Below are 13,883 nucleotides of genomic sequence, written 5' to 3' on the forward strand. Positions count from 1 at the left end.
TTGTGGCCCTCAGGGCTTCCAAAGTTGATTTATGCTATAGGATATTACGTGTAGATACATGTTTTGCAGTAGGTTTATATTTTGCAAAGGTACTTTTAATATATTAATATACCCACTGTTTTAAATGTTTTTATAAGATTTGTGCCAATGAAATACAATAAAAACATAGAAAATAAGCAATGACTCGTATTCATTACATGACAAAAAGTTGGCATCCAAATAACTTGTGCATTAGCTGTGATATTAGGATGGCAGAAGATAGATATTTCTCCAGTTCTTCATGGAGCTAATCCTGGCCAGTGATTGAATATCACAGTCCAGTACTTATATTTGAGGAGATAAAGGAATTAATTAAGTTCTTCTCCTAAGGCATGTCTACACTACAGCATTATTTCAAAATAGCAAGGCGAGAATCCACACAACACGCACATTATTTCAAAATTATTTTGAAATAACGGGCTTCTTGTTACAAAATAATAAACCCTCATTTCACCAGGAGTAATGCCTATTTTAAAATTGCTATTTCAAAATATTTCACGTTTGCCCTGGGTGTTATTTGATATGAACAACAACAACAAAATAGAATCCCTTTGGCTCTTGGTGAGGTTGATGCTAAGAAACAGGTTCAGAAGCAATACCCTTATTCAGACTGAGTCACACTAAAGTGAATGGTACTGTTTATGGAGTTAGGTACCAGGAAATACAACTAAAGATTTCAAGATCTGGCCTGTCAGAAACCTTTTAGCTAAGTGACCAGCTCATCTTCTGTCTGTTAAGAACCCACACAGATGTCTGTCTATGTGTGTGTGTGTACAGAATAGGGTACAGTGTTCTTCTTTCCTCCTGACCCTGTAGAAGTTTCCCCGTTGGTATTCTGTAAGGATCAGTTCCCATATGCTACACTGATGTAAGATGAGGGAACTTTTAAAGGTATTCTCCCTGTGCTTACCTTGCAGGGTACTGATAAATAAGCAAACTGTCACCATTATTTTATTTCCCCTCTGCATGCCAAACTGGTGGCAACAGCTAGCAAGGGAACTGCTGGACATATGGCTCCCATCAGAGTTTGTAACTGATTAGAAAGACCTGTTGCTGTCAATTAAGTGGTTTCCTTTCTGTTACTGTCATTGAGTGTCTGTCTTTGAAGTGTTCCCTTAAGTCCATCACTTTACAGCACTCCACCTAACTGGATGAAATTAAAAATGTCTCTTGTTCAAAGACAGAAGCCATCACTCACTACAGAAAAGACCCATAGTGATTATTTGAACTGCAAAGCTTTCTGGAATATCTCCAGCAAAGAGCAAGTGCTGCAAAAGAACACACAACAAGTCAGCTTCCAAAACAAAATGTTTGTCTGATGGCTTTATTTTTAATGTGCAGAAAGACAACTATTCCCAATTTGCTTCTGTGTTAGTCACAGGTTTTTTCTTACTGTGTACTTAGGAGAGTTTGTGATGCGAGTTGCAAGGATGTGCAGGCCACTGCTTCCTGCAGCTCACATTGGCCAGGAGCAGTGAAACACAGCCCCTGGTAGCTGCAGGGCCCCGTTCTTGTGGATGGTCAATGTCAGCAAAATGTCTCATGACCTGCCATCGAATTACCCTGGCAGACTGAGCGCCAAAGGTCATCAACCCCTGATATTGAGAAATCCATAGTACAGCCTTTCAGAGGCTATGTCTACACTACAGAGTTTTTGCAGAAAAACAGCCGTTTTTCCATAAAAACGCGTGGAGCGTCCACACCTCAAGCGCGTTTTTGCACAAGTAAATTGAAAGATCAGAGGGGTTTTTGCGCAATTGGTAATACTCATTCTATGAGGAAGAATGCCTTTTTGCACAAGAGCTCTTGAGCAAAAAGGTGTGTGTGGACGGGGAAGAGGCGTTTTTTGCCCAACAAGAGGGAAGAGGAAAAAGCACAGGTGCCCTGCTGGCCATTCTGTCCATAGCAATCACAGCTTACTTGCGAGAGAGCATCCAGGCAGTCTGGACGTTCTCTTTCACAAAAGCGCATCGCTTTTTCAATGTACTTTTGCAGTGTGGACACTCTCTAACACAAGAAGTTTTTGCAGAAGATCTCTTCTGACAAAAGGCACTTGCACAAAAAGCCTGCAGTCTAGATGTAGCCAGATTTCTCTTCTACTGGAGCAAAGAATTATTTAATTAATAAGAATTCACTGTGAAACAATAGAATTTATCTTGAAGCATGGAAGACAGGTAGAATTTTAGAGGAAAGGAGACTTCAGAGCATGGTTACTGTATAGCATTTAGGCAATGGCTCAAGAACAGGGCATCAGAGCCACCATTTCCCAAGGAAGTAATTTGACATGGAGGGGGACTGTGCAGCCTGCTCCCTCTGGTGCTGCAGGCCTATTCTTTCAGCTGTTGTACGGTTGTTATTGTTACTTATATGAACTGGTTCTTTTGGTTAAGATTGAAGTATCTGATTAGCACCTCCTATGTCCTCTGCCCTGCATTGGAAGCGTGTGACTTTGAGATCTGAAGAGTCTTTTCCAGGCTAGATTCTGATCTAAATTACAAGAGCAGAAATTGATGCAAAATTTTGCTGAGCTCAGTTAACATTGTGGATTTATGCCAGTGTACTCTCTGAATACGAGTCTTTTTACACCTTTTCTTTTGCTTCACCCTCCAGTTTGGAATAGGCAAAATAGCAGATATTTTGCAAAAATTAGACTTTCATCTGAGGATAACGCACTGCCCATGCCCTACTTCAGCAAGGAAACACTGTGATACTTTCTGTTCTATTGCTGCCTGAAGTACCACCCACTCTGCAGTAGTAAAGAACCTAAAAATGAATTTCATTATAAATCCATTTTAGTCAATTTAGTTTTCAGAGATAATGTAAAAGTATTATCAAGAAATTTACAGTAATATTGACTTGTTTGCGACTACTGCACCCTCATTCCTTGTTTATGAAGAAGTATCTAAGTATCTAAGGTCAGAACAAATGACTAGATTCCCTCCTACATGCTCCCTTATGCACACACGCCCCTTTTACATAATGAGCCATCACATGGAAAATTCCAGTAGTTCCAGATTTATTTTTGTCCCAAATCAGGATGAAGAGCCATTTTTTTCACAGAATGGAAAGTTCCTAAAAATTCCAATTCAGATCATTTTATTTCAACATTCGTTAAATAAAATGCTTGATTTCATCTTGCTTCAGCATTAATCTGTGTTCCCCTGAGATGCAATGGTGCTCATGGAAGTTGTAGTCCGCCTGCCCTCATGTCTCTGTTCCACTATATTGACTGGGCTCCTCAGGCAGACTCTATTTCCCAGGGTGTACTTTGGTAACATGACACTGTGTAAATTCAGCCAGAGGGGTGCATCATGGAATATGTAGTTGAATCAGGGATTCATAGAAAAGGGGACACAAGCTGTCAAATTACAACTATTATGTGGCACTACCAGAAACTCAAGTAGAGATTAATGTTGAATTAACCCAGAATGAAACAAAGTCTTTCAACAAACCAAAGTGTTTCAATTTGGGTCAACCTAACACAAAATAGAAATTTCAAGAAAACTAAAATTTTCTCAGGGAACATTTTGATTTTGCAGAAGCTTCACCTTTTATAAAAAATTTCAATGGAAAATTCCCAACCAGCTAGAACACAAGATTTATCAGAGTGGTGGGAAAATATGTGGGAGTTTTTTGTTAGAATACAGGCAGCACATCAATAGTTCTTTCCTGTCACTAGGCTCCCCTTTATTGTAATAGTGCCAGCTAATTATAAAAAGTTCTTCCTGTCCTTACATTTGTAGGTATATGATATGGTCATTACAGTCAAAGAGATCAATACAGACTTTCAATATCAAACTGTCTGAGCAAAGGAAAAGCAAGACCCAGAGGTACCTAAACTGGGATAATAGCATAATCAACATGGTGAAACGGTCAATTTAGCCACTGATATGTCTTCAAAGGGAATTGTTACGGTTTGACCTTCACCAGCAAGAGCTTTCTTTTTATAAAGTTCATTTAAGATTAACATTTATATCTACATCTACAGAGTCCAAGAGGAACAAATGATGGTCATAATTAGATTAGCCAGAACAATCCTTCTTCTATCTCTTATTATTCACAACAGAATTCCCGAAAGTGACCATTAGGGCCAGATTCTACACCTTTCAGGCAGCACAGAGTCATGGTACTTCAGGTAGAATTACACACAGAACTGTACCTCAGGATGTTCAACCCTCCTTCTGCAACTCCAAGGAGCATGAAGGGATGTACACTTACTGCATCCTTATGATAGTGCAGTATGCATGCTCTCTTCTATGTTCCTCTTCATGGATGAAAGAAAGGGGCCATAGCCCTACATGTATCCTACCTGCCGATAGTATGTGGACAAGTATGGTATAAGATATGAACCACCCACATGCACTGGGAGAATGTTGTCTTTGTACTCTCCTGGGTGTCAGATTGTGAATGTGCCAACTCTTGATCAGGTGGCTCAAATAGGAATATTTCTCTGGCACCCTGCACCAAACAGTGTGATATTTAATGGCTAGGTAATCTAGTTTCCTGCAAGCATAATGCAGTGTCATATTTCCTTCTGCTTTAGCTGAAGCACCTAAATTACTGCCTTTAAGAAAGATAATTCAATTCTTTGGAGTAGGGTGAGAGTATTTCTTATTTCATTTACTAGGACCCTTTATACACTCTAAAAATTACTCTCATAGTCTGACAGATTGTCTGGATCTCAGTGATGATAACCATTAAGAGAGCTCTTCTGTTCTTTAATTTTAAAGCGCCATGTGTTCATGCATGACTATCACAGGGGGGTTTGCCAAAATTGGCACATACTCATTGTGCCTGCAAGTCCCATGTGGGGCTTCACTACGCCCCACCTCATGGAGCTTGATCTATACAAAAGACAGTGGGCATGAGGCACTCTGAATAGAAAGTGTAACTAGCTGTTGTGCCATAATGAAAAATTTGTCCCAAAGTGTTTCTGACCCAATTAGATAAAAATTATGAGGTGATTCAAGGAAATGATTTGTTTGTTAGGCCATGAGATATGTGCTCAGAATATTTAAATTTGACAAAGCATTCAGACCCACTCACTACATTTAAAACACAGGACAAATAACATGGTTAAGACCAGCTGTTTTCTGATTAAAGGTAAAGCACTAGCCTAGAAAGTGTGCTTATTGCCTCCAACATTTGAGACGCAAAAGAAAAAACTGTTTTTCTCTGATTTCATGACATGATCCTCAATTAATGCTAATCTACGGCAGCTTGACTGAAACCGAGCAGGAGTAATACAAGAAACAATCATAAAGTTCTATCTAGAGAGTTTATAACATTCATTTGAAAAGTAGAGTGGAAGAGAGTATGTAGTTCACATAGGTAGTACCGGTACTAGCAAATTGAGGCTAATCACCACACTTCTTTCTCCTACAAGTCACATTTACGGCTGATGTGATCAGTACTGACAAACTGTCTAGAGCTGTATAATAGCTTCAGTTTGTAAGCTTTCACTGTTGCTGCTGAAGCACCCTTTTGTATGTTACACATTTACACACATATTCAGGTCTGGGAGTGGAGGACAAAAGTAACAGGATCAGTTTACTCATTATTAAAAGTCCAAAAAATTACCTGCATTTGATATTAGTATATCTAGTTTGAATTAATACATGAAATTCTGCTTGCTTTCATTTCTTGCAAGTCTATAAAGATCATCCTCTACAAATGTTCATGCTAACTGCTGATCCTTCAAATAAGAGCACAATACTCAAATCCTCAGAATCATTCATTCAGGAAGGAACATACACAATTTATTTGAACGTTTGCCATAACTGGTTACCCATAAGCAAAATGAGAAGTTAGATGCTCAGCTGATTAAGTTCCATGAATATTCAGTTTTGAAGATTAGGATCAAGGCAGGGAACTCTTACCTGGAATATAAGTCTAAGAATAAATGTGGTATGTGCATGGGCATGAACATGGATTGCCCTCACATGCAGAGAAATCCACTACCAAAATGTTCTTAATCACCTGTTAGTAGTCTGTCTTTAAAACAGCTCATCTTCATTTCAGTTCACTTGTGAAGTAGAACATGGCAGAACAAGGAACAATAGTCTCTAGTTACAGTGGGAGAGATCTAGATTGGATATTAGGAAAAACTATTTCACTAGGAGGGTGGTGAAGCACTGGAATGGGTTACCTAGGGAGGTGGTGGAATCTCATTCCCTAGAGGTTTTTAAGTCTCGGCTTGACAAAGCCCTGGCTGGGTTGATTTAAGTTGGGATTGGTCCTGCCTAGAGCGGGGGGCTGGACATGATGACCTTCTGAGGTCTCTTCCAGGTCTATGATTCTATGTTCTATACATATTTTCTCCAAGGCCAACTTCAATGGATGCCACCATATTGTAATAGTTTTTTGTGTTACGTTTACAGTAGGTAAAACTTAAAAAACAACAATAGTCTAGCAGCACTTTAAAGACTAACAAAACATGTAGATGGTATCATGAGCTTTCCTGGGCACAACCTACTTCTTCACCTGTTTTGTTAGTCTTTAAGGTGCCACTAGATTATTCATTGTTTTTTAAATTGTTTTACAGTTACAGACTAACTCGGCTATCCCTCTGAAGCATTTACAGTAGGATCAGTCAATGTGATTGCTCACAGACCAAAAAGATCTACCAAGCAATCCACCTTATCTCATTTAAGCTAAGATGGGTTCCTTCTAAGTACTTAAGTGCACATTTAACTTTAAGCAAGGAATCAGTCCCATTTAATTCAATATATTTCCACAGGCATAATAACTGAGTAACAGAGTGAATCAAGCACTATGACGTGATAGAATGATGAACAATCTTTCTGATTGTTTCCTTGCTTGCTTGCATCTTTAGGAAATTGCCAAGGATAATTCTGTAGTCAAAAATGGGAAAAAGTAAATAAAAGCAAAACCTTCATCTAATATGAGTTAAATGTGAACTAAGAAGCAAGCCCACTTCCCACTGAAATGAACCTGCTGAAATGAAATGAACAGTATTTTCTATGTGCATTTAAACATGTTAAATTACCAACTAAGGAACTGAGCTATTTTTCTTTATATGGAACAACAACTCTGAAAATTACAGGAATAACATTCCTGCACTTTGTATTCTCAGGGAAATACTCTCATTGGTCATATGGAGTAAATCCTGTGTCGACAACAATGATAGTTAATTTGTACTAAATTAATCTATGCCTCTACAGTGACTCACAGCTCATTTAAAGAATGGGAGAGCTTTAGTCCTAAAGGGTATGTCTACACAGCAAAGTTATTTCAGAATAACTTTACCAGTGTCTACACAGCCAAACTGCTATTTTGAAATTAAATTTAAATAGTGGAGGGCTTATTTCAAAATTGGTAAACCTCATTCCATGAGGAATAGTGCCAATTTTGAAATTTCTATTTTGAAATAAGCGCTGTGTAGACGCTTATTTCGAAATAGGGGGCCTCCAGCCCTTCCCAGGGTGCCCTGCTGGCCACCCTGACCCCAACCAGGAAAACTCCTCTCCTCTCCCCCCTTCCTGGAGCCCTTAAAGGGGTAAAGTCTGGCCACAGTGCCTGTGCCAGCTCCAAGCCTGCCAGCCCAGAGCCAGCAGTCATTGTACCTGACCCAGTGGACCCAGCATCAGCCAAGCAGCCAGTGCCAGACAGCCCTCCACCGCTCCCCAGGACCAGTCTGCCAGCTCCCAGGAGCCTGCCAGGGGCTGGAAAAGGTGGGCGCCTGCCTGGTCCAGAGCGGAGATCATGGACCTAATTCAGGTTTGGGGGAATGCCTCCAACGTCCATGATCTCCGCACTAAATGGAGGAATGCAACTGTCTACAGGCAGATGGCTGCCAGCCTGGCCACCAAAGGCCACATGCAAACCGAGGAGCAGTTTCGCATGAAAATAAAAGACCTGCCACAGGCCTATGCCAGGGCCACAGGAGGCAGCTCCCAACCGGGGCAGGCCCAGACCCCTGCCTCTATTTTGATGCCCTGGACTGCATCCTAGGGGCAGGACAGTCCATGCTCTCCAGGTGGTTTTTGACCCTGGGGCAGAGCTTGGTGCCTCCTGCTGCTCCAGCCCCTGCTGCCTCCCCAGCTACCGCTCCTCCTCCCAATCCTTCTCCCTCTCCTGCTTCTTCCTCCACACCTTCTACACATCCCCAGGGATGCTGAGGCCCCTGCACCTGCGGTGCTGGAAGACAGTTGGGCTGGCGAGACCCCCAACCCTGAACCCTGAGTTTCGCCTCCCCCTTCCTCCCTTTGCCTCCCCCTGCCAGCTCCCAGGTTTCCCCCTCCCCGCTCCCAGCCTCCCTCCTCCACCTTCTTTCCCCAGTCTTACCTCAGTTTCATTCCCCCCATCCCAGTTTTGCTCAATAAAGAGGCTTTGTTGTAATGTACAATAAAAGACACATGTTCATCAGGAAGGGGGGTTAGGGAGGGGTTAGTGGAAGGATGTGAGGGAGGAATGAAACACAAGCCCCCAGTGGGGCACACCAGGGCGACTGTTACTGCCTGCAGAACGTTCTGCCAGGCTCACAGCAACACATCCAGGAGAAGCACCAGAGTGCGTAGGGGTGGCTCCGGCTCCATGCTGCAGAGTGCTGTGGTGTCCTGAGTGAGGGCAACCAGAGCACGCAAAGAAAAGAAATGCTTTGCTGCACCTCAGCGAGGTAGGCAAGCAAGCAGGGAAACCTTAGAACTGGCTGTCCGAGTGTGTCCCTTTAAGCACAGGCCTCAGATAGCCTTAGGCAGCAGTCACACAAGGTAACTCCTCACCTGATGCCCTGCCAGAACCGGTTCTGACCGGCCTTAAATGCAATTCAGCATCCGATCAGTGTGGATGTGCTATTTCAAAATAGCAAAATGCTATTTTGAAATGCATTTTGTGTCTAGACTCGTTATTTTGAAATAAGCTATTTCAAAATAACTATTTCAAAATAAGATATTTCGAAATAACGTTGTAGTGTAGACATACCCAAACATTTCATCTCATAGTGCTGCTGTCACAATTGAAACGTTAGAGATTGTAAATTCATTTTATCTCACTGCTTTCAAATAATAAAACAGACTTTGATCATTAAATAGTTTGTATAAATATTGAAGAGAAAGTTCTTTTTCTGATTGCTTAGCCATTTTAAAATGCCTGACACTAGTTCAGATGAAGGAACCTGAGTATTAATATAAATATACAGATTTCCCCAACAAAAAGTGGCATTAGATTTTAGAATTGACATTATTCATCACATTCTCTAGAAAAAAAAAAGAACTGAATTTAAATATAAGAGAGTTCAGAGTTGTTTTGTTGCTCATGAAGATCTTTGAGGCAGTGACTATACCTCACAACAAAACCACTTGGTGCACTGTGGGGGAGTATACTGTGCACCATAGCTCGAAATAAGACAAGCAATTGCATAGATCAAATTGTGTATCTTATTTTGATTTTATTTCAAAATGCAATTGCTTATCTTATTTTGATTTTATTTGTCTATACAGCGACAAATTTCAAAATAACCCATTATTCCAAAATATCCCTTACTCCTAACGGAATGAGATTTACAGGAACGTTGTAATAGCGATCCCGTTATATTTCAAAGTAACGGGCTTGCTGTCAAGACATGGAATACCTATTTTGGGATACTCCGGTATCCTGAAATAGCATTGCAGTGTAGATGTAGCCCATGACTGCTAAAATAATGCAAGGAAGCTCAGTCCCTTTATTCTGCACCCTGTAGGTCATGGCTAGAGAGCCCCACAACTCTCACTCATCACCACTACATTCAATTTGAAATGAGAGGCCTCAATTCTGCAGGGAATGCTAAATACCCTCTTCAAAATTCATGAGTATCTGCTTAACTTTAGGCACATGGTAAGTGCATTGAGTTGAATGTGACTGTGCTTGAAGTGGTTTTCTGCATTCCGGCTAGCATGCTCAGCGCCTTGCAGGATTGAACTGTCTGGCAATGTCTAGACCACAGCACTATTTTGGGATACCTCTATTCCACATCTTTTGAGCACACCTATTATTTTGAAATATAACAGGTGCACTATTCCGATGTCCCTATAAACTTCATTCTACAAGGAGTAATGGATGTTTCAGAAATAGTGATTTATTTCAAAATAAGTGCTGTGTAGACAGCCAAATTTTGAAATAAGCTATTCCAAAATTTGCATAGCTTATTTCGAGCTCCAGGTGCAGTGTAAACACACCTTATGGGTTTTAGGCAAAGTCCAATAAAAGTAGTGGAAACACTCCCACTGACTTCACAGGTCCCAGATCTGGCCCTATATGCATTCTGAGAACAGGGCCTGTTCTTATAAAATGATTCTCATATATCGTTTCCATCAAAGTAGTGAAATTAGTTCTCAGGAGCTTAGCAAATACTTGAACTTTTCCTGGCATCAGTTGACAGAGGTGACACTATTGATGGTTTGGAGCCCTGATCTCAAAGTGTAATGAGTGTGAGTCTTTATCATTGATTCTAACAAGAGCTCCAGGCACCAAGCACCTCTCAGGACCTTAGTCCCTTAGGGTATGTCTACACTACAGCACTAATTCGAACTAACTTACTTCAAATTAGTTCATTCGAAATAAGCTAAATCGAAATAATGCATCTAGACCCCCCTTCCTAATGTCAAATAAAAACACCTGTTTTGCCAAAAAAACCCTCTCTTTATTGTACATAATGGGTGGGGGGAGGGAGGAATGAGAGTGGAAGAGGGGAGGGGGAAACCTGGGAGGAGGGAGCTGGAAGGGGAGGAAGGGAAGGGAAAGCTCAGAGTTGGGGGTCCTGCTGGCTCTCCCGTCTCGCAGCACTGTGGGTGCGGGGGCGTCAGGGGGGAGTGGGTGTGGAGCAGGAGGGACGGGAGGTGTGGAGGAAGTGGGAGCAGGGGTGGAAGGAGGAGCGAGAGCTGGGGCGGCCGCAGGGGCTGGAGCAGGAGGAGGCAGGAACCTGTCCACCAAGGTCTCGAGGTGACCTCTGAGGACACGGCCCTGCTCCTCCAGTGCCTCCAAGCTCTGCTGCCACAGCTGCAGATCCTCCCAGACCCAGTGGTCCAGGTGCAGAGCTGGTGCTCCAGTAGCCACAGGTGCTGCTGCTAGTAGTCCTCCAGGTTCCTGGTGCACCTGCTGGCCCGGGTACTGTTGCAGGTGGGGTGGTACCCCCTGCACTCGCAGGTGCTGCGGATGTGGTGAAACAAGAGCAGTGGTCAGTTCTCCCTGGGGACACTGTGGGTGAAACCCAGCCCCCTCTGCAGGGCGAGGTCGGCGTGTGGGGAATGGGCCAGGGCCCATGCATGACACCCAGCTGCTGCTCAATGGTGGGCAAGGCCCAGGCGCATGATCCCTGGGCTCCCTCTCCCTCCACCCCCTCCATACACATAAGGGGAGCACGATGGCACTCACATGTGGAGCCCTCCCCGGCCTCGGACGACACAGCCGATGTGCTCTGTGGGGTGCCTCAGGGGTCCTGGGCAGGCTCCTGGCTCTCGGCATCCTCCTCCTCTGTGTCAGGGACGGGTCCCTCCGCCCCCGGGGTTGATCACCCGCCCCGGGGTTGATCACCACCCGGGGAGCATGGACTGCGTGAGCCCCCAGGATGCGGTCCTGGGCCTCATAATGAGGGCATGCCTCCAGGTCAGCTGCTGGCTGGGAGGCCCTGGAGTAGGCCTGCCACAGGTCCTTAATCTTGCAGCGGACCTGCTCCCGGGTCCGCATGTGGCCTCTGGTGGCCAGGCTGGCAGCGATGCAGCTGTAGACGGCCACATTCCTGTGCCTAGTGTGGAGATCATGGATGTTGGAGGCCTCCCCCCAAACCTAAATAAGGTCCACGATCTCCACACTAGACCAGGCGGGCACCCGCCTTTTGTGGCCCCAAGCAGGCTTCTGGGAACTGCCAGCCTGGTCCGGGGAGGAGGTGGAGGGCTGAGTGGCAGCGGGTGGCTGGCTCATGGCATGTGAGGTACAGGGTCTGCTGGCTGGATGCTGACATGCTTGCAACTGGTACAAGCACTGTAGCCAGACCGTGGCCTTTTAAGGGCTCAGGGCCGGGAGGGGGGCAGAAGCATTTCCCTGGTTTGGCCCAGGGTGGCCACCAGGGCAACCTGGGATGAGCTAGCCTCCAACTAGTTTGAATTAAGTGGCTACACAGCCCTTAATTCGAACTACTTAATTCAAATTAGGTGTTATTCTTATAGAATGAGGTTTACCTAGTTCGAGTTAAGCGCTCCGCTATTTTGAATTAAATTCGAAATAGCAGTTTGCACGTGTAGCCCCTATGAAAGTTAATTCGAACTAACAGCTGTTAGTTTGAATTAACTTTGTAGTGTAGACATACCCTTACTAGCTTAGGCCACACTCTTGCAAAAGCGAACATGGATTTAATAACCACCATTTGTAGACTGTGGTATGAAAAAACTAAAGGTTTGCAGAGTGTAAAATGTTTGAGCCAGCCAGCCTGCCCGGCCACGTGCATGTGTGAATAACTGAGCCGATGGGAGGGAACATGGTTCTTCTGGGCTGCCTGTTATTCAAACAGGCAGCTCCCCTTTGGCCAGTTTCTGTCCAAAAACTCAGCAATGGATTGTGCCAGCAGCCGCGTTTCTGATCAGTGTGCGAGGTTGCGGGGCAAGCAAGGGAGCCTGCCTGGGGCTCCATGCTGCCTCCACAGACCGGATCCAGTGGCTTGGTGGGCTATATCTGGCCTGCAGTCAGTATTTTGCCCAGGACCGGGGTAATAAGTTTAAAATACAATGGTGTTCAATTTTGTTCAACATAATGTATGAGAAAACATACAATAAAAATGATTAATAATAATTTTATTTTTGTGTATTGCCATTTAAAAAAGGAGGGGTAATTTTGGTTTATTGGTAAAGCTTAAGGGTAACAGCACCAAAGAGGTTAAGAAACACTGTCATAGATCAAACTCAAAGGGCACCCCCGGCAGCGCCAATGCTCCTGTTCCTCACAAGGAGTAAAGGAAGCTGACAGGAACACTTGGTCCTATTGGCCTCCTGCTATGTGGCCAGCATAGAAACGTGATGTAAGATACGTGAACTCCAGCTATGAAATTCATGGTGCTGGAGTTGCATATCTTATTTTGACCTTCCCATGTAGTAAAGATCAGGTCTCAGGAAGCAGGTGAGAGAATTAAAAGGTCATTCCAGTTATATAGCCCTAAAAGACTTGCTCTCCTAATGAGAGAAGAATTCTTACACAAGTAGAAAATCCTAGTAAAAAACCTAAGCAAAACTTTATCAAAAAGGCTTTTATTTGTTTGCTTTCTTTATACCATTTCACTGCCTAAGTGGAGTTGGCTGGTTATAACTTACAGCTGTCAGAGCACTTTAGTAAGCTTTAATGTTCAAGCTCACTCACTATGGTAATCTTCTTCCATGCCTTTGCATGTGACTGAGTATCAGCTATGGATGACAGATGTGTATCTGCAGTTTATCCCTGTGATAGTAACATATAAATAAGCATTTTTGGGCAACTGGCGGAAGTAAACTAGGTTAATTATTCCTAAGGTGAACAATTAAGTGAAGATAAACACACGAATTAAGTACTGTTTAAATACAGCATCAGCGTGAGGAAAATTAGATATTCCAGTGCCCCAGTGAGAGGGTGTGTCTAAACTAATTGGCTCCGTTGACAAAGCCATGTAGATGAGTTTACTCGGCAAAGGGAAATGAAGCGGCGATTTAAATAATCACCGCTTCATTTACATCAAAATGGCTGCCATGCTGTGCCAATCAGCTGTTTGTTGGCACAGCGCTGCAGTCTAGACAGGGATCTGCCGACCCCAGAACCCTTCGTCGGCAGATCCTGTAAGCCTCATGGAATGAGGAGTAACAGTTAATCTGAACTAATGACTTAGTTCG

At 43.5% G+C, this 13,883-nt stretch overlaps 1 protein-coding gene across 2 annotated transcripts in view; it reads left to right on the plus strand.

The window, feature by feature from the left end:
- SNCA (synuclein alpha) overlaps positions 1-13,883 on the plus strand; it is a 104,336-nt gene that overhangs the window by 76,145 nt on the left and 14,308 nt on the right. The gene's annotated exons all lie outside the window — the stretch shown is intronic.

This window comes from Pelodiscus sinensis, chromosome 4, assembly GCF_052426305.1.
Source record: "Pelodiscus sinensis isolate ZL-2025 chromosome 4, ASM5242630v1, whole genome shotgun sequence".
Lineage (NCBI taxonomy): Eukaryota > Metazoa > Chordata > Testudines > Trionychidae > Pelodiscus > Pelodiscus sinensis.